Source organism: Lissotriton vulgaris, chromosome 4_1 (assembly GCF_964263255.1).
Source record: "Lissotriton vulgaris chromosome 4_1, aLisVul1.2, whole genome shotgun sequence".
NCBI lineage: Eukaryota > Metazoa > Chordata > Amphibia > Caudata > Salamandridae > Lissotriton > Lissotriton vulgaris.
The window spans coordinates 1,666,436,269-1,666,462,473 of NC_141691.1; positions in this window are offsets into that span (position 1 = coordinate 1,666,436,269).

The window sequence follows — 26,205 nt, forward strand, 5'->3', positions numbered from 1 at the left end:
ACACAGGAGGTCAGCTAACATCCCATTGGAATCCACTTCTTTGCCCTGGGTATAAGTGACATTAGGTATACCCTTTAGCTTTACTCACTGGTCTCAAACAGTAGGTGCGGTCCATTGTCTGTTCTTCCACAGGTTCAGAAAGTGTTCTGAAAGTGTGCCTTGGGATGCCACACTTATGGCAGTCACTAGCTAGTTGATGGGGTGACTTCTGGGTCCTTCCTAACCAATGATGTGAAAGTTCCAAGGAGCAACATAACCCACAATTTAAGCTGTTCCAGCTCTCTACTGCAAACACTTGCACAGTGTGCCTTGACTGCTAAAATCCAAGATGGAGAAAATCTTCCTCCCTTTTGCAGAACTCTTTTGTCCACCCAGAAATGTGGCCAGGGAAATGAATAGTTTCCTCCCCTGTGCCCACTCTAAACCAGTTCTTGGGGTTCCTTAACTGAGTTTGGAGCCTATTTGACTAGTGTGAGCCTTGGGGACAAATGTCTTTCCTTATGTAAAACTATGAACGGGCAGGCCTCACGTCTGTCTGTTTGAAGTTATGAAGCTTTTGGGTCCACCTCAACAGTCTTTCTTGTATGCTAAGGGTAAAATTCCACTTGCCCAGTCCATCTGGCCACTGGGCCTAAGCCATTGCTCTCTGTTCTAGAAGTAGTTTTCAAACCTTATTAGGGTCAAGCACTTGCTGGGCAGCTGCTGGCAGGCTAATGCAAATTAGCCCTCAGGAGCAAAAGACAGGGAAAAGGTAACGTTCTTAAAGTTAATTTTCCTAAACATTTATTAGAATTATATTAAAAGTCTTCTCCAATTAATTGGACTTTTAAAAACAATGAAGAATAGTCTTTTAGCTCTTTCTTGTCAAAAGCTATGGATTAAAGTTAATAATAATTAAATTTTCTAGGATACAGCTACAGCCCACCAGTGAAAATATCTTTTGAAGTCTTGTCACTAGAGGAAAATGTTAACTTTAATTTTGCACATGTTCCACTTTTAAATATCACTCTCCCTTATTTATGCACAACAAGGTGTACTTAGTGTTGACTTATAAACATTTATAAACAAGTTTTTCCCGGTTAAAAAAAGCTATTTTGACAAATCGGACTACAGGTTTAATCTGCAGCAGTCAAACTAAATCAGTAGACCTGAAGCCGTTTTTTTCATATAACACAACTGGATAGCATAATAAGTGCTGCAGTCCACAGGAGACATTTAACTTTCCGTGCCACAGGTGTAGTCTCTACACCATATACCAAAGCCCTATAGAAAAGTTAAACATGCCAATCAGAGTCTAACCAATTTATGCATGCTTTAAAGATCAGAGGACATGGTGTGGGCACTGGGCATTACTGCCCCATTGCACAGAGTCTAAGAACCAGCATTAAAATTCAGTAAAATATCATGGTGGCCACACACAAAAGAAACATTTTCTGAGCCATTAAATAAGTAAGTATATCAAATTTTAAACATGTAACATATTAACGTTAAATATATATTAACTTAAAAAATGACATTACATTAAACAGTTTTAGAAATCTTATATAGAAAACATAGATAATGTTAAGTCAATTTAATTTGCGTACAGTTTCATCTTTTATGTGGATTTCACATGAATGGAAACACTCTACAGTAAAATAGAAATACTCAAGAATCACTCTTGCAACAGGTGCAGTTCAGTAATATCCCAACATAATGGGGGCGTGGCCGGGGAGTGCATGGAGTGAGATGTGCTTTGCTTCAGCTCTATGCTTCCAAGGCTTTTCTAAGTGTGCTAGATGCACCGGAACCGGTCCACAGCAGCCTGGACCCCGCAAAATGTGCTGGACACTGCTCCTGTTGCTGGAACAGCGTTGCTGCTCCTGAGGGCCCTAATCGAGGCCTGCTGCCCCAGGCCACCTGTGGTTATGGAGCTGGTGCCACCATCTTGAGGCCCCGAGTGGAAGTCCCGGGCTGGCTGGAATGGCTGGCTGAGCCTGCCTATTGTGTAGTGGCAGCGGCGGGCCCTCGCCCCATTACGGATGACGTGTCTATTTCAGGGTCTTAGCCCCCCTCTGCTTGACCAGATGCAGCATCACTCCCACCCCATTCCGGAGACCTCTACCTGGAGGAACCACCCTCTTAGGAACCTTGGGACTGCCTCGCTGTGCTGCTGCCTGTGGTGGTGGCAGACAGCCCTTACTGAGCCCTGGCCGCGGGGACTTTCTGACCTTGTCATGCCCTGCAGACTAAAGGGGAGCTTGCAAGGAGATGCCGGGCCATATGGGGCTGGAGCATGATATTGTCCTGATGTGCTGATGCCCCAATGAATTTAGGGGCCGTAAGGATGTTTATGTCCTGCTCCCTAAGGCCCTGGCATGGAGAGACTGCCATTTTGGGAACTGAGGGGCCCACCCTAGTATTGCATTGCCTGCGGAGGTGTTGACAGCTCCTGCTCCATGTGAGCTGCACTGGGGGTCCCTCAGACTAATGAACTGGACCTTTGATCCTACCCTGCCCCAGGCTGCCAACTTGGGGACTGCGGGACCTGCCCTGATGCTGAGCTGTCTGCGGAGAAAGTGGATGGCCCCTGCTGAGCTCTGGCTTCTGGAGGCCTCCCGACTGCGTCCCTCACTCCTGCAGCTATGAGAGCCCGTGAGAGGAACCTGGCTGGGTGGAGTTGGGGCCTTGGAATTGGCCTGGTTCAGTGAGACAGAGAGTGGCATGGTATTGATTTCAAAGATGGGATACAAACAAACTCAGGGCGCTCCTCTTAATATCAGGGAAATGTATAACCTATATTATTAGTCAGATTTGGTGCATCTAGAGGAAGGGCGTGTATCCAACACCCCTGTCTTTCTGTAACAAACAGAAATAGAGCAATACTATATGCCCCTGAGCACACAATAATATTATAATCAGTATGTCCAGTTGTCCTTGTGCTTTCAATCAATCAGTAAACCACAAATAATATAGAAAATGTCCTTCGATTGTCCTTCAGAGCTTTATTCCAAATGTTCCAAGTTAGATCAGATTCCAATATATATTTCTTCAGTACATCAATTCAAATGGTGAAGGTAAGGTTGCCAACACGTGTTTCGTCGTGTGTACATTCCACACATAGACTTCCTCAGGGCTGTAACACAATATACAAAGGCCCTATATTAGAATCATACATATTAATAACTGTTGGGAAAGAAGGATATAGTCCCCATCACCTCCGAAAATTCTTTTGTGCAACTAATGTGTAGGCTCCAAACCGGAGAAAAATAGGAAAGAAGAAATCCACCAGCTAAGGATCACCAACATAGGGTGTGTACCCTATGAGCCAATAGCAGAAGAATGAGAGTAAGAGTGCAGTATAATATTCACCTTGAAGCAATATATTTGCAATCCTCTCTAAACTTCTGTTCTCCAATCCAGCAAAATTTCGAACAATGTCTGAACGGTATAAAAAACAGACATTACTAAAGTATCCTCCAAATGTATATTCAACTACTCCCTACGTTCCTAGCAGAAGCCTGCATGTTAAAGTAGCTCCAGTAGTTTAAAGAACAAAATCGCGCGAAAGAACTGAATCATGCTATCATATGATATTCATAATGCGTCATATCCAGTGATAGACCCGCCATTGGTTTGCGTATGTTATTCCAAGCTCGGGTGTAAATCGGTAACTCACCCACTATCTTGTGGTGATTCCTTCACCTGAATTATCTTATCATCACTGTCACAGTCGTTCAGAGTATCTGATCCTCAACAGAATACCTAGGGGTCTCAGATCTCAGATTATGCCTACCTACGAAGACCTGGAATTAGACCTATTAGATAGATGGGAAAAGGAATTAACCTCTTCCTCCAGGAATTTGATGAATTTACTTATCGAAAATGCAGATCGTAAAATCAAGAAATTACTGGAGGAAATACATAAACTTGAAGAGGAGATTAAGGAACTCAATATGCCTGAGGCTACTGTCAAGAATTATACGATTCTTGATAATTATTTAAATGATCTTCAGGCTGATATAAAACGTAGGAAGGCACGAAAATTACAACGGGATGAAAGGGATTATAAATCAGGCCGTGTTTTCACCTTTGCAAAACGTTTTGATTATCTGATTCAACAATCCCGTGGATCTAAACAGAGGTCAACTGCTACTGCTAGTGCGAGTGAGACGGAATTATCCTCGCTGGCTAGCAGTGAGAATGATGAGGTGGGAGGTGCATTGCAGGCTGATGGAGTTGTGGAGGACAGCAGCAATAATTTTTTAGAGGAAGTGAAACGGGTCAGAATAGGGAATCGGGACAGTACCTTCAAAGGCAGAGGTGGGGGACTGTCAAGACAAGACGAGGATCAAGGGGCAAGGGGTCAGCAGGCTCCAAGACGAGGAATGAGACTCAGGTCGTGGAAAGATTAAATCAGAGTCCCAATGTACCAAATTGGGAATTGGAGATTATTAATTTATCAAATTTGATTCTCACTGATGATATGATCTCTTTGTTGAAAAAGGGTCTTGGTTTCTGTCCGAATGTATCGTCGGATTGGTATCATGCTAAAATTGATGTATATAAGTTTGTGAGATTGTTGAAAATTAAGAAACATTTTGTGCATGTACCTATTAAAGCTATGAGTTCTGAATATTCACAGACCCTAAGTGATCTGAGTATAGAGGGAGCGAACGCAACCAAACTACTACTTTCACTAACAGAAAATGAACATGATCCTATTACGATGGCTAAGCTATTGGACGACCTTGAAATCAACAGATTTATGAGTGAGAGTAGTGGCTTGAAATTAAAGTCTAAGTGGACACCACAACTGAGTACAGGCAATACAATAGATACCTTTCACAGAATGGTGGAATTGGATATAGATAAAATGATTGATAAGGGCTCTAGGAGCGGACATCAAAGAAAGCCAGATAACTTGACTAGCTCAGAGAGGGCAGCACTGAGGACCTTGAGAGATAATGACGGCATCACCATTCGTATGGCGGATAAAGGTGGTAATATTGTCGTCATGGATACCACTAAGTACAATGCAGAGATTTATACTCAACTAAATGACTCTCGTTATTATGAGGTACTTAATGGGAATCCGTTAGATAAATTGAAAACCAGTATTAATATCAAACTCAAGGAGTGGTATGACCTGACTCTTTTGGATAATGATGAATATAACTATCTGATTGTTTCGACACCTAGAGTGCCCTGTCTGTATACGTTGCCTAAAGTCCACAAAAACAGAGACAACCCACCAGGGAGACCGATTATCTCAGGGATAGGTGGTCCCACTGAAAAGATCTCACAGTATATTGATGTATTTTTAAGACCATATGTACAATCGTTGCCCTCTTATATTCAGGACACAAAGCACGTGCTTAATATTATGTCGGATGTGACATGGGAGGAAGGGATGTACTTGGTAACATTAGACGTGGTTTCTCTCTACTCTAATATTGAACATTCCCTTGGCATAACAGCAATAGAGACCTTTCTCAACAAGAGATCAGTAGAGTTTTTTGAACACACGGGGATGCTGTTAGACATGACTGATATTGTTTTGAAGAATAATGTGTTCTTATTTGATCAGAAATGGTACAGACAGCGCCTTGGGACCGCGATGGGTTCCAGATTCGCTCCGTCTTTTGCTAACCTCTTTATGGGGTGGTTTGAGGCGGAGTGGATCTGGGGCCATCGGGGACAGAAATGGATGGAGTATATCCAATACTGGGGCAGATATATCGACGACTGTCTCATGATCTGGACTGGTTCGCTTGCTGATTTACATTGTTTCTTTGACTACCTGAATGGAAATGATGTTAATTTACGGTTTACTACCAAATTTGATATGAGGAGAATAGAATTCTTAGATGTTGAACTATTTGTGAAGGACATGAGACTCTGCTCGAGGATGTTTAGGAAAGATACGAGTTGCAACGCAGTTTTATATGCAACTAGTTGTCACCCAAACTGTCAGAAAAGATCTATTCCCTATTCAGAGATGACCAGAGCAAGGAGGAATTGCTCGGAAGATGAGGACTTTGAACATAATTTACAGGACATGTCAAATAGATTCATGGCAAGAGGTTATAACAGAGAAATAATTGGCAAGGCTAGGAGGAGGGCTAAGAATCTACAGAGGCAGCATACTCTAGCAAGCAAAGAGACAATTGGTGATCGTACAGATAAAGTGAGGCTGATCACACAATACAATACTGAGTCTAATACATTGTATTCCATCATTAACAGACATTGGCATTTATTGAAGGCGGATAAAGATTTACTGCCATTCATAACTACGAAACCTTCTATTACGTACAGGAAGGGCAGAACACTAGCCAACGATTTAAGCCCAAGTTATCCCATTAAAACCAGGAGAGAAGTGTGGTTTGATGAACTTAGGAAGGGCTTCCATAAATGTGGGCGTTGTAACTCATGCAGATGGGCAGAGAAGAAAGTACTACGATTCAGTTACAATGGCTCAGACACATATGCCATTGATGTATTCATCAACTGTGACACAACTTATGTTGTATATGTCATTTCCTGCTCATGCGGTCAGATATATGTGGGTAGCACCATTAGGAGACTGAGAGATAGAATGGTAGAGCATTTCCGAGCATGGAAGAATGGTGACACCAGATACCCGATTGCAGCCCATAGTGTACAACATCATGACAAACAGGAACAACACCAATTCAGTTATCATGGAATAGATCATGTTGCAGTAGACCCTAGGGGTGGCAACAGACAACTCAAGCTAAGAAGAAGAGAGGTAATCTGGATTATGAAGCTTCGGGCTGTAAGCAGGGGTTTGAATATTGACAATGAGTATCAATATTACTTGGGGCAGGATTAACTTTGTCCATGTTGAGGATTCTGGCATTATATAGGATAGTATGTACGTGATACTCAAAGCGAAGAAATATGTAATTTACTGTGTCTGTTTCTATGTACTAGGCAATGTACGGGTTGAGAAATGTTGTGATTCTGATATTAGTCTTATGTATTTTCTCTCAACTGTGGATATTTACTGCCGATAGGATCTTTACCTTTCCTCTGAATTTTGCAAACAAATACTGTATTTTACGGATATGTTTCAGTGTTTGTTACAGAATGTACATTCATATAATTGGTATTGTCTTTCCTTCCGTTGGTGGGTAATCTGCCTGTACACTTTTTCTTTCTTTATTTATGGTATATATCACACAGTACACTTGGTTACACAAGGTGTTAAGTCATCTCACTTTAGCTTGGACTCGACCATGGAACGCGTCGGTTATTTCCATACGGATTGGTAGTGGTTTATATGTTATCTAATTGGATAACTGTAGGATTGTTCAGACTAACCGAGGCTACCTACTTGCGCCTCGTTCTTCATTCACCCTATTCAGCTGTGGATATGAAATAATAGCCTGTAGGTGATAGCGCCAAGACTAGGTAGAACCCTATTTTCTCAATGAGAAAGATCAGAATATTTTGTCTTTAATAACTATTTAAGACATGCTTATAACATATGCGGTGACACATTACTATTTATTGTCACCTGACGATTAATTTACAACTACAAGATACGGAGGACGCGCTAAATATAAATAATACCATCGCCTTATATTGGGTCGTATAGATATGGTGAGGGAACTCTGTAAGAATATAAAGATAAACAATAGCGCGAGTACACCATTACAAGATGGCGACTACGGTTTAGCCTATAACTGAACATTTCAAGATGGCGCTTACAGTTAACGCCGGAGTACAGCGAGGACACTTGCCGCTGAACTACGGGTGAGTGTCTTCGTGTTCAGAGCCCGTTACTGGGTTTGAGATGAGTATATGACTTGTGTAGGATACCTGGTTCTTAACGGTTTCCTTCGTGTTTTCAGGTCGGGACGGTGATGATGTTCCGCTAATTAAGACTACCCTCGGTAAGTTAAATACGTGGGGTTAGAGGTTTAGAGTATCTACAAATGATACTTAGAAGTCTATCGCTTACAGCTTTTCCCCAATTATTTTCTTTTTTGAAGGTCCGTGATTACTTAGAATTGGCCCGCATAATTGATATAACTGAATGGTACGGATTCGTCTGGGGACCGGGCGGAACTGTTGTGATATATAGGTGAGAATGTACTAGGTTTACTATAACTGACAGAATTACCAGCATTATGTACGTGTAAAGTGAATATATTCGCTTTTAATTTCTAGCGCCCCAGTATACAGAGATTTACAGTATTGGAGTGGGTGAGTTGAGGTTCTATTTTCTGAGTTTACATTATTGGGATATATGCACAGTTAGCTTACGCTCGTTATGTTATATGGATATTTCTGTTTTAGAACGACTGTGACAGTGATGATAAGATAATTCAGGTGAAGGAATCACCACAAGATAGTGGGTGAGTTACCGATTTACACCCGAGCTTGGAATAACATACGCAAACCAATGGCGGGTCTATCACTGGATATGACGCATTATGAATATCATATGATAGCATGATTCAGTTCTTTCGCGCGATTTTGTTCTTTAAACTACTGGAGCTACTTTAACATGCAGGCTTCTGCTAGGAACGTAGGGAGTAGTTGAATATACATTTGGAGGATACTTTAGTAATGTCTGTTTTTTATACCGTTCAGACATTGTTCGAAATTTTGCTGGATTGGAGAACAGAAGTTTAGAGAGGATTGCAAATATATTGCTTCAAGGTGAATATTATACTGCACTCTTACTCTCATTCTTCTGCTATTGGCTCATAGGGTACACACCCTATGTTGGTGATCCTTAGCTGGTGGATTTCTTCTTTCCTATTTTTCTCCGGTTTGGAGCCTACACATTAGTTGCACAAAAGAATTTTCGGAGGTGATGGGGACTATATCCTTCTTTCCCAACAGTTATTAATATGTATGATTCTAATATAGGGCCTTTGTATATTGTGTTACAGCCCTGAGGAAGTCTATGTGTGGAATGTACACACGACGAAACACGTGTTGGCAACCTTACCTTCACCATTTGAATTGATGTACTGAAGAAATATATATTGGAATCTGATCTAACTTGGAACATTTGGAATAAAACTCTGAAGGACAATCGAAGGACATTTTCTATATTATTTGTGGTTTACTGATTGATTGAAAGCACAAGGACAACTGGACATACTGATTATAATATTATTGTGTGCTCAGGGGCATATAGTATGGCATGGTATTGAGCTGGGGAGTCGCCTACCCGGGGGAGCATATCTAGCGTACATCGCTGCCTCATGCTGCCTTGGGCCTTTAGAGGGAGGAATGTAGACTTCCCCCATGCTTGTTTGGGACTTCTTGGTGGCATTGCTTGGTCCATGGATCAGCAGTCTGCCCACCCACGGTGCCATCGAGTAAACAATGGTGACGATTGCCCCTGCCCGAGAGCCTGCACCTTAACTGATTCTTGACTGTCGACAAGGGGAGTATGACTACATTTTAGCCATGTGACCTAACCCTGGTGATGGTGGTGGCAGGCTCTCAATGATGTGGCCCCTGGTGGTATCTGCCCCCGCACTGGCTCCCACCTGCTTTGGTCTTGCAGAGCACTCTAATTGACTATGGAGCGTTGGGGTGATTGGGGACCCTGGTGGCCTAGCATCTGCAGCATACTGTTTACGGGATCTCTGTGTCGCCTCTACACCACAACGAGTGCCCACCATTGGAACTTGGCCTACTCCCCCAGTGACGATGTTGCTCTGCCTCCCCACACTGACTCTCTCTCCACTGCCAAGCTGCCTGCAGGCTCAGACTCCGGGGAATGTGCTGATTACTGGGTCACCTGAGTAAGCATATGGGTCCCAAGCTCCCTCGGACCCTCCTCACTGGATGCCCTTCTGGTAACCCCAGTTGCCAGCACCCCCCTCTGCACTGAGAGGGACACCCCCATGGGACCCACAAGAGACAATCCTGTGACCTACCTCTGGAATAAAACTCCAGTCCTGAATGCTGAAGCAGTCGCTCCCATGGCCTCTGGAGTTGAAGAGAGTGCTCTGAAAGATATCCATCACAAGGTCAGAGATATGGGGGGGCTAGCTCGGGAGATCAAGAAATGCCCTGGCAGAGAATGGCATTGCTGGTGGAACAACATATAGAGCTCCAAATGAAGCAGGAAGACCTTGAAAATAGACGCCTATGGAACAACATAAGCATCAGAGGTGTGCCAAAGGGGACATAAGGCACTGATATAATGGCTTCAACAGCAGAGCTACTACATAAAATGTGTGCGGATGATGATACTCCCCCGACTCTGGATACAGCACACAATGTGGGCCCTCCCCAGGGTTCCTCAGACTATATCCCGGACAGTCAGACATGCGTCCATTTTTTCACAGAGAAGGAAGCCATCCTAATGGTGGAGAGGTTCAATTTTGAACTAATATTCTGTGACTGGAATATTCAACTATTCCAGAATCTCTCCCCTGTCACCCTGGGTCGACACCAGGATTTTCACCAAGTTACTGCTAAACTATGAGACCTCAATATTCGATACCGATAGGGCCAGCCCGTCATCATCACATTTATGTGGGACGGCAAAAGACAGGCTATCCGGTCGTTGACCAAAGCCAAATAACTTTTTGGACTAAAGGTGGACCCGCTCGAAGGCACAACATCACCTATCACCTCCCCCCTTGAGAATCTTTGCACCCCATCTCAACCCAAATGCCATCCCGCCACATGGACAAAGCTAATAGGTCAGTGATGGCGCAGGACACAAAAAGAACCATCATTCAATGCCTACATAGCATGGTTGTGACATCTCCCCGGGGCCTCTTGACCACTGACTCTTTGTAACTTTGCAGCTTTGGCTACATCGGCACTGCAGTTGAATGTTCCCTAGAGCTTGACAGAGAGGAGAATCTCCAGCCATTGGATCTTCTGGCTGGGCATCAGCGCCTTGTGTAAGATGAACCCTCTGGAACCCTCCGCTCGGCTCCCTGCTGAGAGTGGGGTCCTTATTTGGCAGGTGTGTGCTGACTTGTTCTGTTCTCCCAGGTGGGGTTGGCCCATGATTACCAGGTTCACTTGCACAGAATCTTCTTCCAAACATGGTTCTCGAACATGTAGGCTTTGGGATCCCGGTGCCTGTGGATGTCCCTATAGTTTCAGTCGACTCACTTGTCGCAGGATTGGACGTCCTTCTCCAGACTTTTTGATGGCACTCTCCTGATGGACACTCCCCCTCAATTCATGCCTTCAGAGAACGACTTCTCCGCTGTGACTGCATGCTTAAGTGCAGGTTGTGGCTGGACTTGATTTGAGCTATTAGGCCCTGTTGGCCTTGTAATGTTTGAAATTCTTCTATTAAGTTTTTCTGTTGCAGGTCGATAAGTATACAAGGGAGAGCCCCAATTCTCTTTAAACACCCACTCACTAAGTCTCTAACAGCCATTGTCCTCTGTGTTCCCTCACAGATACTCCACACCGCCTCTCTGAATTTATGACTAGGCCTCGTCCTGGTATCTGCCTCCAAATGGGGCATGCATCCCCGAGGTAGACTCTATTATACTGGGTAGTGATTCTGCTTCACCTTGAAATTACCACTCACAGGGGCTGCTACCACCCCATCCTTTCTATCCCATCTGCACAATGACCCCCACCAACACACTAAGTTATACTCACTTAATGTGAGGGGCTTAAACTCCCTCCCCTAACAAGAGCAAACAAATATGGTACCATATCCTTCTACAGGATCCTGACATTATTTTCCTCCAGCAGACTCATTTCCTTAAGGAATGCATGAACCATCAGAAATACCTACACAACTACATCACACATGCTTTGACTAGGACAGCAGGAGTATTTGTCTTGTGGGATTCTGCACCCAAATAATCAAGATGGTACAAAACACTAATGGTCCTTATGTGAGACTTACCTTGCAAAGGGGCACTTGCTTTCTCACTCTATTAAATGTCAATACCCCCAACCTGGTGCATGACAATTTTTTCAGGTACCTTCTGCGTGAGCAGCTAGCCTCCGTGGAAGGGGATATTATTATGGGTGGTGACCTAAATCTGATTTTGGATCCCCAGATGGTCCGAGGTTGCTCTTCCTTCCAGGGCACAGGGTGAAATGCTGACAGTGCTTTAAAAAGATATCTCAGATATGAGCTTGGTGGATGCTTGAAGATACAGGCACCTGAGTATTTTTTCTACTCACACATGCACACTTCCTATTCTAGAATTGACCTCCGCTTTCTCACTCAGTCCCTGTTACACACACTGGACACAGTAACCATCTCAGACATTCTTATATCCTACCAGGCACATTTGGAGATCTTTTGGAGCTGGGATGGCCCCTCACGGCAGTCCCAACCATGTTGGAGATACCACCCGCATCTCCTCAGTGACCCGGTAGATGTGGAAGAAATTTGAAAGGTTATCACTGACAATTTTGAACTCAATGACCTCCCGCAGACCTCATGCCACACACTCTAGGGTGGCTTCAACGCCAACTTTAGGGAAGTAATCTCCTCTATAACAGTTGCCTGCACATGAAAATCCTGGCTGGTGGGGACATGCCTGACCACAGGGATCAAAACCCTTGGGTGTCTTGGCCAGTCTGCTCCCTCTCAGCACCACAAAGGACAGCTAGCTGTACTGCAAGGCCAGCTTTGCGTGCATAGACCCAATAAAGCAGAAAGTGGTATGCTGGCCAGGTAGCAGCACTACTATTAAAGGGGGGACAAATTGGGCGCACTTTTGGCGCATAAACTGCATCAACATATTTAACAACAAGGGGTGGTGATGGACAGAGTTTCTGAATTAAGCAGAATACTCTCACCCAGTCAAGAGATCAGGGCTAGATCCAACACCGTTTTTTAGCTCACTGCACCATCCCAGTTCAGAACCTGGCTATATGCAAATTAGTCTGTTCCTGTCCCAGTGCATGATGGGAACAGGGCAAACCAAACTACCAAGCCAATTCTTACACTGGGAAGGAAACAAGCTTCCGGGGACCGGTTTCTGGCATTTCAGCCGTCGTCGGCCCGGCTTGCTAGAATCCTGATGGTGCAATGAGCAAGGGACTCACATCTGAGTATACCCTTCCACGCTTAGGGTGGACAAAATATTTAACAACAAGGGGTGGTGATGGACAGAGTTTCTGAATTAAGCAGAATACTCTCACCCAGTCAAGAGATCAGGGCTAGATCCAACACCGTTTTTTAGCTCACTGCACCATCCCAGTTCAGAACCTGGCTATATGCAAATTAGTCTGTTCCTGTCCCAGTGCATGATGGGAACAGGGCAAACCAAACTACCAAGCCAATTCTTACACTGGGAAGAAAACAAGCTTCCGGGGACCGGTTTCTGGCATTTCAGCCGTCGTCGGCCCGGCTTGCTAGAATCCTGATGGTGCAATGAGCAAGGGACACACATCTGAGTATACCCTTCCACGCTTAGGGTGGACAAAATATTTAACAACAAGGGGTGGTGATGGACAGAGTTTCTGAATTAAGCAGAATACTCTCACCCAGTCAAGAGATCAGGGCTAGATCCAACACCGTTTTTTAGCTCACTGCACCATCCCAGTTCAGAACCTGGCTATATGCAAATTAGTCTGTTCCTGTCCCAGTGCATGATGGGAACAGGGCAAACCAAACTACCAAGCCAATTCTTACACTGGGAAGGAAACAAGCTTCCGGGGACCGGTTTCTGGCATTTCAGCCGTCGTCGGCCCGGCTTGCTAGAATCCTGATGGTGCAATGAGCAAGGGACTCACATCTGAGTATACCCTTCCACGCTTAGGGTGGACAAAATATTTAACAACAAGGGGTGGTGATGGACAGAGTTTCTGAATTAAGCAGAATACTCTCACCCAGTCAAGAGATCAGGGCTAGATCCAACACCGTGGGCCAGGGACAGACTGATTTGCATATAGCCAGGTTCTGAGCTGGGATGGGGCAGTGAGATAAATAACGGTGATGGATCAAGCCCTGATCTTTGGACTGGGTAAGAGTGGTCTGCTTAATTCAGACACTCTGTTCATCACCACCCCCTTTTCTGAATCGTTTTTGGCCACTATAGGTGTGGCAGGGTATACTCAGACATGAGTCCCTTTCTCACTGCTCCATCAGGATTCAAGCAAGCCGGGCCGAAGACGGCTGAAATGCCAGAAACCGGTCCCCGGTAGCTTGTCTCCTTTCTGGTGAAGAATTGGCTTGGTAGTTTAGTCTGCCCTGTTCCCATGATGCACTGGGCCAGGGACAGACTGATTTGCATATAGCCAGGTTCTGAGCTGGGATGGGGCAGTGAGATAAATAACGGTGATGGATCAAGCCCTGATCTTTGGACTGGGTAAGAGTGGTCTGCTTAATTCAGACACTCTGTTCATCACCACCCCCTTTTCTGAATCGTTTTTGGCCACTATAGGTGTGGCAGGGTATACTCAGACATGAGTCCCTTTCTCACTGCTCCATCAGGATTCAAGCAAGCCGGGCCGAAGACGGCTGAAATGCCAGAAACCGGTCCCCGGTAGCTTGTCTCCTTTCTGGTGAAGAATTGGCTTGGTAGTTTAGTCTGCCCTGTTCCCATGACGCACTGGGCCAGGGACAGACTGATTTGCATATAGCCAGGTTCTGAGCTGGGATGGGGCAGTGAGATAAATAACGGTGATGGATCAAGCCCTGATCTTTGGACTGGGTAAGAGTGGTCTGCTTAATTCAGACACTCTGTTCATCACCACCCCCTTTTCTGAATCGTTTTTGGCCACTATAGGTGTGGCAGGGTATACTCAGACATGAGTCCCTTTCTCACTGCTCCATCAGGATTCAAGCAAGCCGGGCCGAAGACGGCTGAAATGCCAGAAACCGGTCCCCGGTAGCTTGTCTCCTTTCTGGTGAACAATCGGCTTGGTAATTTAGTCTGCCCTGTTCCCATGATGCACTGGGCCAGGGACAGACTGATTTGCATATAGCCAGGTTCTGAGCTGGGATGGGGCAGTGAGATAAATAACGGTGATGGATCAAGCCCTGATCTTTGGACTGGGTAAGAGTGGTCTGCTTAATTCAGACACTCTGTTCATCACCACCCCCTTTTCTGAATCGTTTTTGGCCACTATAGGTGTGGCAGGGTATACTCAGACATGAGTCCCTTTCTCACTGCTCCATCAGGATTCAAGCAAGCCGGGCCGAAGACGGCTGAAATGCCAGAAACCGGTCCCCGGTAGCTTGTCTCCTTTCTGGTGAAGAATTGGCTTGGTAGTTTAGTCTGCCCTGTTCCCATGATGCACTGGGCCAGGGACAGACTGATTTGCATATAGCCAGGTTCTGAGCTGGGATGGGGCAGTGAGATAAATAACGGTGATGGATCAAGCCCTGATCTTTGGACTGGGTAAGAGTGGTCTGCTTAATTCAGACACTCTGTTCATCACCACCCCCTTTTCTGAATCGTTTTTGGCCACTATAGGTGTGGCAGGGTATACTCAGACATGAGTCCCTTTCTCACTGCTCCATCAGGATTCAAGCAAGCCGGGCCGAAGACGGCTGAAATGCCAGAAACCGGTCCCCGGTAGCTTGTGTCCTTTCTGGTGAAGAATTGGCTTGGTAGTTTAGTCTGCCCTGTTCCCATGATGCACTGGGCCAGGGACAGACTGATTTGCATATAGCCAGGTTCTGAGCTGGGATGGGGCAGTGAGATAAATAACGGTGATGGATCAAGCCCTGATCTTTGGACTGGGTAAGAGTGGTCTGCTTAATTCAGACACTCTGTTCATCACCACCCCCTTTTCTGAATCGTAAACTGCATCAACAGCATGCCTGTGCCCACATTGCTAAGATCAGGACAGACAATTGAGAGTGGGTTACTACTGAACAGTCAAAGCAACAGGCCTTATATGAATTTTACCGGGCTCTTTACTCGGAGGATGAAGTGACCCCAAAGAAACATTGACTCCTATCACAGCGCTTATTCTTGGGATTCCTCGGACCCGGCCCATGTGCAGCTCCTGGAGGCACCTATCATGCAGGCTGAGATACCACAGGCTCTAAGGACATCCCTTTGGGCAAAACTCCTGGCACCAATGAGGTTACAGACTCCTTCCAAAGAGCCTTTCTCCCTCTACTCCAGGATCGTTTAATGGGGCTTTTTAACTTCTTCACCCTTGACACTGGCCTCACCCCAACAATTACAGCGGCAGAGATTGCCCTTATACCCAAGCCTAGCAAGAACCCCCCCCCCCCCCCCCCCCTGTGCATGTCCTATCATCTAATTGCACTCTTGAATACAGATGCCAAGATCTACACCTTGATCTTGGCAAACTGTCTGGAGCCAAATCTCCCTGGCCTGACCGACCCTGACCAGGTTGACTACGTCTGTAACTGACAGAGGGCACACTTAGTAGAGAGATCACAATGCCTTAACATTCCTGCCTGCTTCCTCTTGCTTGATGCGGAGAAGGCTATTGATCAGGTCAACTGGTCCTTGCTAGGGTAGTATTCAGAAAGATTGGTCTCGGGCCAACAACGACATCTTAGATCATGCCTATCTAGCCCCCACAGCTATACGAGTTAACGGCCTTCACACCAGGCCAGTGCGACTAATGTGAGGCATGAGACAGGGATGCTCCCTCTCACCGTTTGACATTGTGGTGGAACCCCTGGAAATCACTATCAGGCAGACCAATGCTATCACTGGTATCCCCTTTTGTAGCCAGGCATATAAACTGAACCTATTTGCAGATGATCTTTTGCTGATGCTCACACAACCTGCGACCTCTCTTCCGGTGGTTGTTACAGCACTTATGGCCTTCGAGCAGGTCTCTGGCTTTAAGGTTAACATATCCAAGTCCCAGGCTTTAAACCTCACAATACCCAAACAGGATCTCCCAGGCACTATAGGCCCTGGCCCCCTTTCAATGGGCCCCACATCATTTTCACTATCTAGGGCTCAAATTGACTCCTGCCTTATCAAACTGGACAAGGGCAAACTGGCCGCCCCATGAAAAATCTATTTTGGACGATGTCCATCGGTGTTGGCCCCTGCATTTACCTTGGCTAGGAAGGCTAAAAGCTGTAAAAATGTCTATCATCCCCACAATACTGTAACTGTTTTAGACACTCTCTACCCCCATACCACACAAGGACATCTTGTACTTGCAGCAAGATGTCTGGATCTTCATATGGGGAGGGGAGCAGCTCAAGTTTTAGATCTCAGTTCTGATGCTTCCCAGGGACCGGGGGAGGCTTAGCGTGCCTAATCTCTTGGAGTATTACTGGGCATCTGACTTTTGTTTCATATCCAAATGGTTGGTGAGAGAAGACATGAAGCACTGGTTGCATATGGACTGGACTGTAGCCTATAAGTCCTTGTGGGACTTCGCTCCCTAGAGCTAGAGATTTGAGACAGGATTGCACTTTCAAGTGGACTTACCACATTCCCCTCCCCTAATACTCACTTAAGGTGCAATCCTGAATTTACTCTGGTTCTGGAGCCTCACTCATTCCATGAAGGAGAGGTTGGGGATTGCCTCACATTGCATGCTCTGTTCGCTGGAACTTCCATCAAGATATTTGATCATTGTAAACAGGAGTTCCACCTACCGTAAAAGTCGCAACTACAGTATTGCCAGCTGCACCACTGGGCCCTCCATCCACTGAACGCTCAGGAAGCGACCAGACAATTTACCTCATTTGAAGCACTGGTTAAGGCTTATGATGGCATGAGAGGGCTGATATCCTGCACTAACCAGGTTCTCCAACACTCGACCCCAACACATCCGCATACCTATCAAGCACAATGGCAAACTGACAACACTGAGGGCATCTTACAGAAACAGTGGGAGACTCTCTGGAGAGACAGCCCCAAGATACATTGCAGAATACCACAGAGAGAGATGGCATATAAAATAATGACACTGTGTTACCATCACCGTCCCGCCTTCTCACTATCTATCACACCACATGCAACCTCTGGTACTGCCCCATGCGATTTCCAACACATATGGTGGTCATGCTCTGTTATCTCTAACTATTGGAAGGAAATTCTAGGCCACATCAAATGTATTCTGGCCTTCCCCCTCCCTTACTCCTACGTCACTACTATCCTAGGGATCTGGCCTGGGGGGGCTGGAGGCCATGACCCACATGGATTGGCAACTTGCCTGCAACATGCTAGATGCAGCCGAACAACTAATAGCACTTCACTGAAAAGCAGACCTCCCCCTGCTGGCTCTGTGGTTCACTCCGCTATGGCCATGGAGCTCCTGATACAAAGAACTGCCCTCATCAACTCTAAGTTCGCCTGCATCTGGCAACTCTTCATTAACTACTTCACAAGCCTGGAATATACTTGTTTAATGCACCAAAACTCAAAGCTCTACAACTTTTCTATTTACATATCCTGCAGGAACAAACCACGAAGTTGATAGGCGGGGTTCCTCCCCTATTGTACACTGACACATTCTCCCTCCTCGTCCCAAGTACCTACCCTGCAAAACGGTACCCTCTTGTCCGGACACGACGCCCCCCCACCCCCAGGCATTGACAATCACAATTCGACTTGCTCAATTGTTGTTCTGTTACTGTTTGCCTTTTAAGACCTTGCTTCAGTGGCAATCCTAGAATGGACCACTGATCTGCTCCGATACTTGCTGTTTTCTATTTTGTACTTCCCACTGGATAATTTGTCATTACCTTCCTTGCATATTACGGGATTTCTCCCGCTCTGTAAGTGTTCCTACAATGCAATAGATGCCACCTGGTTTTTATTTAGTGAATTTCTCGATTGCTTCGTTGATCTGTGGAAAAAAAATTGTCAAAACAAAGACGCTGAGTAAACAAAACAAAACTCAACATTTTAATATCAATGTACCTTTACGTTGTTAAAGATGATTGCTGTGAGACGGATACTGTTCTGGCATCCTATACACAGTTGTTAAAGCTCCACAACTTGAAGCATTTATCAGAAACAAAGGTTTAATCAGGGCTTCTAAGAAACATTGTGAAGGTCCAAGAGACAGTTGTTACAGCACAACTTATAGTACTTAGTCACAAGAGGCATTTCAAAACTCTAACATTGTTTCACAATCCAAATACATGTATCTCTTCGTAGCAAATCGTTTACCTTTGGCCTCTTACAAAAGTACTTGAAGAGTTCCAAAAGATGCAAGAAATTCGTTGAAGTGATTCAGCAGAAGAAGTTCCTAGATGCATGACAAAACGAAAACTTCTGAGAAGATAACCTCGGCATCCAATCTAATGACTATCTCAGCTGCAGAGCTAGGGACACAGGAAAAAAAAAGTCCTTCTCTCATCCACAGAGAGGAAAGTTAAGCACCTGGCTACTCCCTTTGTGCAGCTTTTATAGACTGTGGGATAATCAAATCCTACTGTGGATCCTCAAATCCTGCTGTAGTCTACCACTTGGATGGGACATACTGTAACAGTTTTTGGGTTGTTTTCATGTTGGCAGGAGATGAGAGGGTCACAACTGACTTCTGCAACTCCAGGGCAGATGACATCTTGACTGGCAATGCCCTAAAAAAGGAATGGAAGGGGCAGCCAATGATTTCCATACTTAAAGGTGGCTTGAAGTGGGGGCGTGCACCTCTGGCAAACCTTGATATTTTTCTTCTAGGTTGGGAGCGTAAATGTTGATCGGAGACAAATCTTGACAGTTGCTCTTTTCTGCTATTAGGTTAAACCCAACATTCACATCTGTTTTCAAATGGAATATTGTAAAAGGACCCCTGAAGCAATCCATATGCACCCTAGGTGTATGGGGATGAGGAGGGGAAGTAATACCTGGTAATATAATAATTCTTCAGATTTTTTATCCTCGTCAATAAGAAGTTTCTCTTGGAAGCAGGCTTTCTATAGTCTACAGTTCATCATTAGTCATACTACCCTGCACCTTATAATATAGCCATACAGACCATTGACTTTCCAGGTCAGTACTGCTAACAATTGTGCAACATTGAGTCATGTCCCTCGATTACATTCCCATCCACCTCTAGGCCTAAAAGGTCAAGCATTAGAGTACTGTCGCAATTTCATTTTGATCCAATTGCTAAGCAATACAATAAACATAGCTCTTCCCATGTCAGGCTTACAGTAATATAATCATCTTAAACATCTGAGCATCCCTCTTCTATTATGTGAATGGGAGCACTTACACCCACCTTAAACTCCAGTACTTGATCACCTTGCAAAAAGCCTGTGCTACCAACAACTCAAACACAATTAATTAAAAGTGAAGCGATTGCTTTGAAGATCGCTCAGGGAAGAAGGGTTGTGTCAATACCACTGAAGCCTCAATAATTCAAGAGGTTCAGCCCAAAGCCATTGTCAACACCAAATGTTTTGGTTGAACCACCTTAATGAGATAAAGTCCCCCAATAACAACGCCTACCCATGGTTTTATGTACATTCATGAAATACATCTTGTCCACATTTAGCATCATAAATATGAATGGACATCATTGTACAACAGATAAAGCCATCAAAGATTCACTCAATAAGATAAGATTCACATGGGATATACGCATTGCCTATCGTCAAAGTGTACTTTTTTGAGTGGGAGTTCACCCCTCTGGCCAATAATATCCCTGCTGTAGAATGGCATAAGCATTGATTTGTATTATCTTGCCAAATTCCACACCAGACCCAAGCCGTCTTGTGACATGGGCCACCCCATATGCAACCTTTCTTTCACTAGAGAGGACATTTTATTATCCATTAATGCTATTATACCTGAAAAATCCCCAGGCCCACATGGTATCCCTGGGAAAACTGAGCTTTATATATTTTTTACATTGGCTAACGATATTGATTGTGGGGGGAGGATCCCTGTTTTGTGGAAAGAGGCCGTAGTATGACCAATCTTTAAGAAAGGGGATAGGTCAACGTCCTCCAACTACCGACCAATTAGCTTGATTGATTGTGCCCAAAAGGTCTTTTGCCATTCGCTCCTGGTTAAAATCCAGGACTGGATGGACGAGAATGATATTCTCTCCCCATTCCAGCCATTCTTTCGGAGAAGGACCAGCACAATCGATCAGGTGTTTCGTCTTGTCGCAATATAGTGGAAAATTGTTGTGTTGGGCAAAGGTAGTTTATATCTTGCCTTTATTGACCTAAAAACAGCCTTCGACCTCGTCCCCAGGGATTCGCTCTGGCGTGTACTAATGGATATGAGAATGCTGTTGACAATTCTCGCAATTTTAATTTGGTTGTATGTGGCCAATTCTGCCTGTGGATGGGGGAACCAAGGACAGACAACTGAGCCTTTTATGTTGTAGAGGGGGTTCGCCAGGGGTGCGTCCTAGCCCCCACCCTCTTTTCCCTGTATATTAACTAGGTAGCTGATTTTTTGTGCTCAATATCCGCTGATGCTTCAACTTTGGCGAATAAAAAAATCCCCACTCTACTATTCGCGGAAGACACATTATTGATATCAAAAACTACCATGTGGCTCCAGAAATTGATAAATCAATTTAAAGCCTTCTGCGATGAGAGGTGCTTGGTTATTCGTACCACTAAAACCAAGCTAATGATGCTGAACCCACACAAATCCTTCAAGGGCACCAAGATGCTGGACAATGTTCAGCTCGAGAGGGTCAGCTCATGTGATTACTTGGGCATTAAGCTGTCCGAGGGAATGGCTTGGAAGAACCATTTAGGAAGGGCTCTTTTGAAACTCACACAGTTTAAGTGGGCACTGAGGCAAGAGCATTTTCAATCTTATACCAAGCCAGTGGCTCCTGTTCTTAAACTATACAGCTGCAAGGCTGTAAGCAGTGCTCTTTATGGGGCAGAGTTGTGGGGCAGTGTATGTGTTGGCGACCTTGCGGTTCTGGTCCTAGGAATTCAATTTTCAGCGAGGTCATAAATCTTCATACCTGAAGAAAAATCGGCTGGATAAAACAGGTAGCTCACCTATTGTCCACCATTGCATTGTCAGGGCAGGCTATTGGCCATTCACCATCATTTGCTATGGCCTAATTGAAACTTAGGTATTGGGAGTCGGTAGAAGAGAATATTGTTCTCAACAGACAACATGTTAGCTTAACAGAAGTATTTATCAACTCAAAAAATACCTGTCGCCTGGAGAGCTACTTTAATATTATTAAGCTGCCAGCAGACAGGGAGCTATACAATAGATTAGACATGGTACCCTACCTATCAATTCCTTCACCAACACTTGGCAGAATAGCAAAACCCAACCTTTGGGATGTCCTTCTTGTTGAAACCCACAGTAATCCATACGCCATGTTTTCTTTGCCTGCCCAGCCCTCGCAAAACCTAGGAGCAAATGGTTAACACCTTTGTGCAGGCAACTAGGGACTCAAAGCTCCAAAGATGCCCTACGAATCTTAAAATCAGATGCCAGACCCATCTTTCCCTGTGCAACAGCTAAATTCCTAGGCCAGTTTTGGGCAATCTGGAGGGAGGCCCAGTTAGTAATGTCATCTATACCTTGATTGAAAAGCGAAGATGGCCATAACCAGCCAAGGGGGTTTCTATCTCCTTTGAGATGTCAAATTTTAAACAACTTGATTTTATCTGCATTATTATGTCTCTTAAAGAAAACATTTATCTATTGCTCATCTTGATTAAGGGCTTTTTAGTCAATAAGAGCTAACTAATGGTATGCTTGTGAGTGTATTTTATTAGGTATTATTTTGTGCCTATCAGTATTCGTTTAGTATGTTTTTTATATCCTAAGTTTGCTTGAATGCCTACTTATTCTAATATGGATCATTTAGTCTTTTATGTGGTTGTTTCTTCTTTTATGGTTCACATGTAACCGAAAAAAAGAAATTTGACTGGCATTGCCTATCGTCAAAGTGTACAGTGCTAGACTTTGAAAGAAACTCACAATCAGATTACATTATCATCCTTTGTCAGAGGCTTGTTGATTACTTTGGGTATGTTGAAGTCTACAATCACCCTGTTCCACTGCCCTGCTTCTCAAATTCAATACTTAAGTGTGTTGCCTATCCCTCGCCACCTTCCACATTTGTCCCTCACCAGCTGAAACCACCCCGGTTCCCACACTTTTCTCCCGGAGCCTTGTTGGTAGAGGAGCTCTAGTCATCAATCTAGTACCAAACAACTCAGGGGGGCATATTCTCAAGGAGCTATCGCCGAGTTAACAGCACTTTATCGCAGCCAAAGTCACTATAAATGTATTGCCCCATTCACAAGCTGGTGCTACCAGCCCATAGCACCAGTTCATCTGCGATAGCACCTGCAAAAAACATCGCCACCGACGACCCCTGCAACTATTGCTAATGAGATGCAGAGTAGGCGTTCCCGAGCAAAAAGCTGTGACAACACCACTCCCCAACATTCTCAACGACCTGCCGGATTGGAGATAAGATCACAAAACATGCGATAAGGCACGTTAGCAGCAGGAAACTAACACCTGCTCTGACCTGGTGGAAAGTCGGACCACAGCTTGCACCACGAATGGGAACCAAGGCCAGAGCCACAACTGAAGAACAACAGATGCCATGGAGCCACTGATCATGCAGCCCGGACACCCAAGAGGTCCACAACACCCACCACCACCACCCCAGGACCCCCACTGCCCGGCCCACCCGCCCGGACAAAGACATGCCAACTACATGGAATAATGTACCAAATATTCTACCTGATGTCGTACAATAACATCTGATTACATCATGTGTCGACACAAAAATGAGCATCACACATTCACCTTCGAAGCAACAAACGAAAATGTATTAAAGCAATGAAACAAACACAGAACAGAAATGAACACACATGGCGGCACCCCTCGGGACACTCTGTAGGTCACAGCCTGCAAAAAAAATATCATGATGAGAAGGTGTGTCCTGCACAGATCAAGGGACAGGGAGAGAGCAAAGGAGAGAGAGAGAGAGATAGGGAGATAGACGGACAGAGAGGAGGAGAGAGAGATAGATGGACAGAAAGGGGGAGAGAGATATAGATGGACAGAGAGGGGGAGAGAGAGATAGACAGACAGAGAAGGCTAGAGAGTGATAGCTGTACAGAGAGGGAAAGAGAGAGATAGACAGACAAAGAGGGGGGAGATACACAGAGAAAAGAGAGGGACAGGGAGAGAGAGTGCCAACACTGCGCACCCAGGCCACACTGCCCACCTGCTGCCAGAGGTGTATCTCCAACCACGTGTCGGCATGTAGTGCAGTTCACCAGGTCCCACATCTGAAACAGATCCGTCACCTGAAACAAAGTCCAGATACATGAATGGCTGAGTACATACAATTGCACGCAACATCATTGCCTGTCTGGACCTGCGCACCCAGGCAGATGCACCCCAAACCCTACTGACGCACAGCAGTGCATGCCCACCCATAAGCACCCAGGCAGCTGCACCCCAGCCCCTCCCACTGCCAAGTGGTGCATGCCCTCCCCTGCGCACCCAGGCCTCACTGCTCCCCTTCCGCCACCGGCGTGTAGAAAAGAGGGCCCACCTCGTGCTGCTGCAAGCCACAAGCCCAGGGCCCGCGAACATGGCACCTTCCACATCATGCAGCCCGCTCCGCAGCCCACCAGGTCTCAGATTTCGTAATGAGTCCTGATTTCTCCATGGAAGAGGAAATACCAGTGCACCCGGCATCATCGCAGGCTACACACTGGCTCAGCCTCATAGGTGCCACTAACTTTGTGATCCAGGAGGCGACGCCACGTAGCTGTAGGCCTGTGCTGCCTGCTGGCTCAGTTCTACACTGCTGTCCAGCAGGACACACAAAACCTGAGCTGTCCGGACCGCTGGAACGGGGCTTCTTCACAGGCTGCACACCTTCTCAGCACTTAAGGTGCCCCTACCTCAGTGAACCGAAAGTCAGTATCACGTGGCGGTGTGTCTGTGCCGGCTGCAGTGCCTCCGGTGCCACCAAGTCTGTGCCCCGCAAGTAATGGAGCCTCTATGATTTGGTATTGTCGTGCAGACACCATCATGTCACCACCGGGCCTGTGCAATGTGTTTTCGCAAGCCCCTGGGCCCTCCTGCCTACATGCACACCACACGGATACACCCAGAGAGAGGCTGAAAATGCCGTCGTGCACGTGCGCCCCGCCCTTTTTATTGACAGGGTCACATGTGGTATTACGCGTGTGCTAGATGGGTGTGATGTGGGCTTATACTAGCAATGAGGGAGTGGCCGTGCCATGCTGACAACTACACCTGTGAGCAGCAGATCACTACAGGGAAGTCCTGGCACATGTAGCGTTGTTGTCCCCACTGGAGTGTAAGTGTAGTGGGCTGACCTAGCGTATGCCAGTTCAGCATTAGGGTTGGAACAATGACCCCAGGGCTCTGGGCGTTGTTCCGTTCGGGGCTGGACAAGGAAGTAACTAATGCGTGTGTCGCTGTTGTTGCGTTGATGCCACACGGACACCATTGGGCAGTGTATCACCCTGTGACCCAAGTGCAACGACATGAGCCATATGGACCTAGGGGGAATTCACTGAACCTACATTCATCAATACTATCACACATGAAAGACCATAGACACAACAGATCTGTGTGATTCAGAATGTTTAATGCACATTCAGTGTAGTGTTGCATCAGGAGCAGTACAGGGCCTTGCAAACCCCACTTTACATTGTTGGCCCGTGGAGGGCCAGCCAGAGTCCTTCAGGGAATGACAAGTCCAAAGGAAGAGGAAGAGTTTGGTCCGCAGTCTGTTTGCTGTGTCATTGGCGATCAAACAGAATATGGCAGTTCATTGCGAGGTCCAAGGTGAGTGTCGCAGAGTGTATCAGGGGACAGTGGAAGGTGATGATGTAGAGGGCAAAACCAATCTGAAACCGGCCATATGGCGAAGATTAATGCTCCTGCGTCCTTTTTACCACAATGGCTCTCATACACCTTTTTGTCCTCTGCTGTTCCATGTGCCTCACATGTGGGTGGTGCTGGCCTTTCTCCAGCACTGTGTGGCAGTGACACTTCAGCGGCCGGAGGTGGAATGTCTGCCACACTATGTGGCACTGACATTTCAGGGGGCAGAGATGTGGATATGGTGGTAGCAGCAACATGCATCAGCGCCGGGCCTTGTGGCAGCAATGCCATGAGGATGGTTTTAAGATCATTGAGGAAACCAGCTACCACTCGCTAGTGTACAGCCATGGCAGCCGCTCTATCCGCATTGGCCCGCTCCATGGTCTCCATGAGCCTCCTCATGTTTCGCACCTCCCTGGAGAGCTTGATAGAGCCACTCTGACTAGTCAGTCATTCTTGTCTCTCAGTCAGGACTCTGGCAATT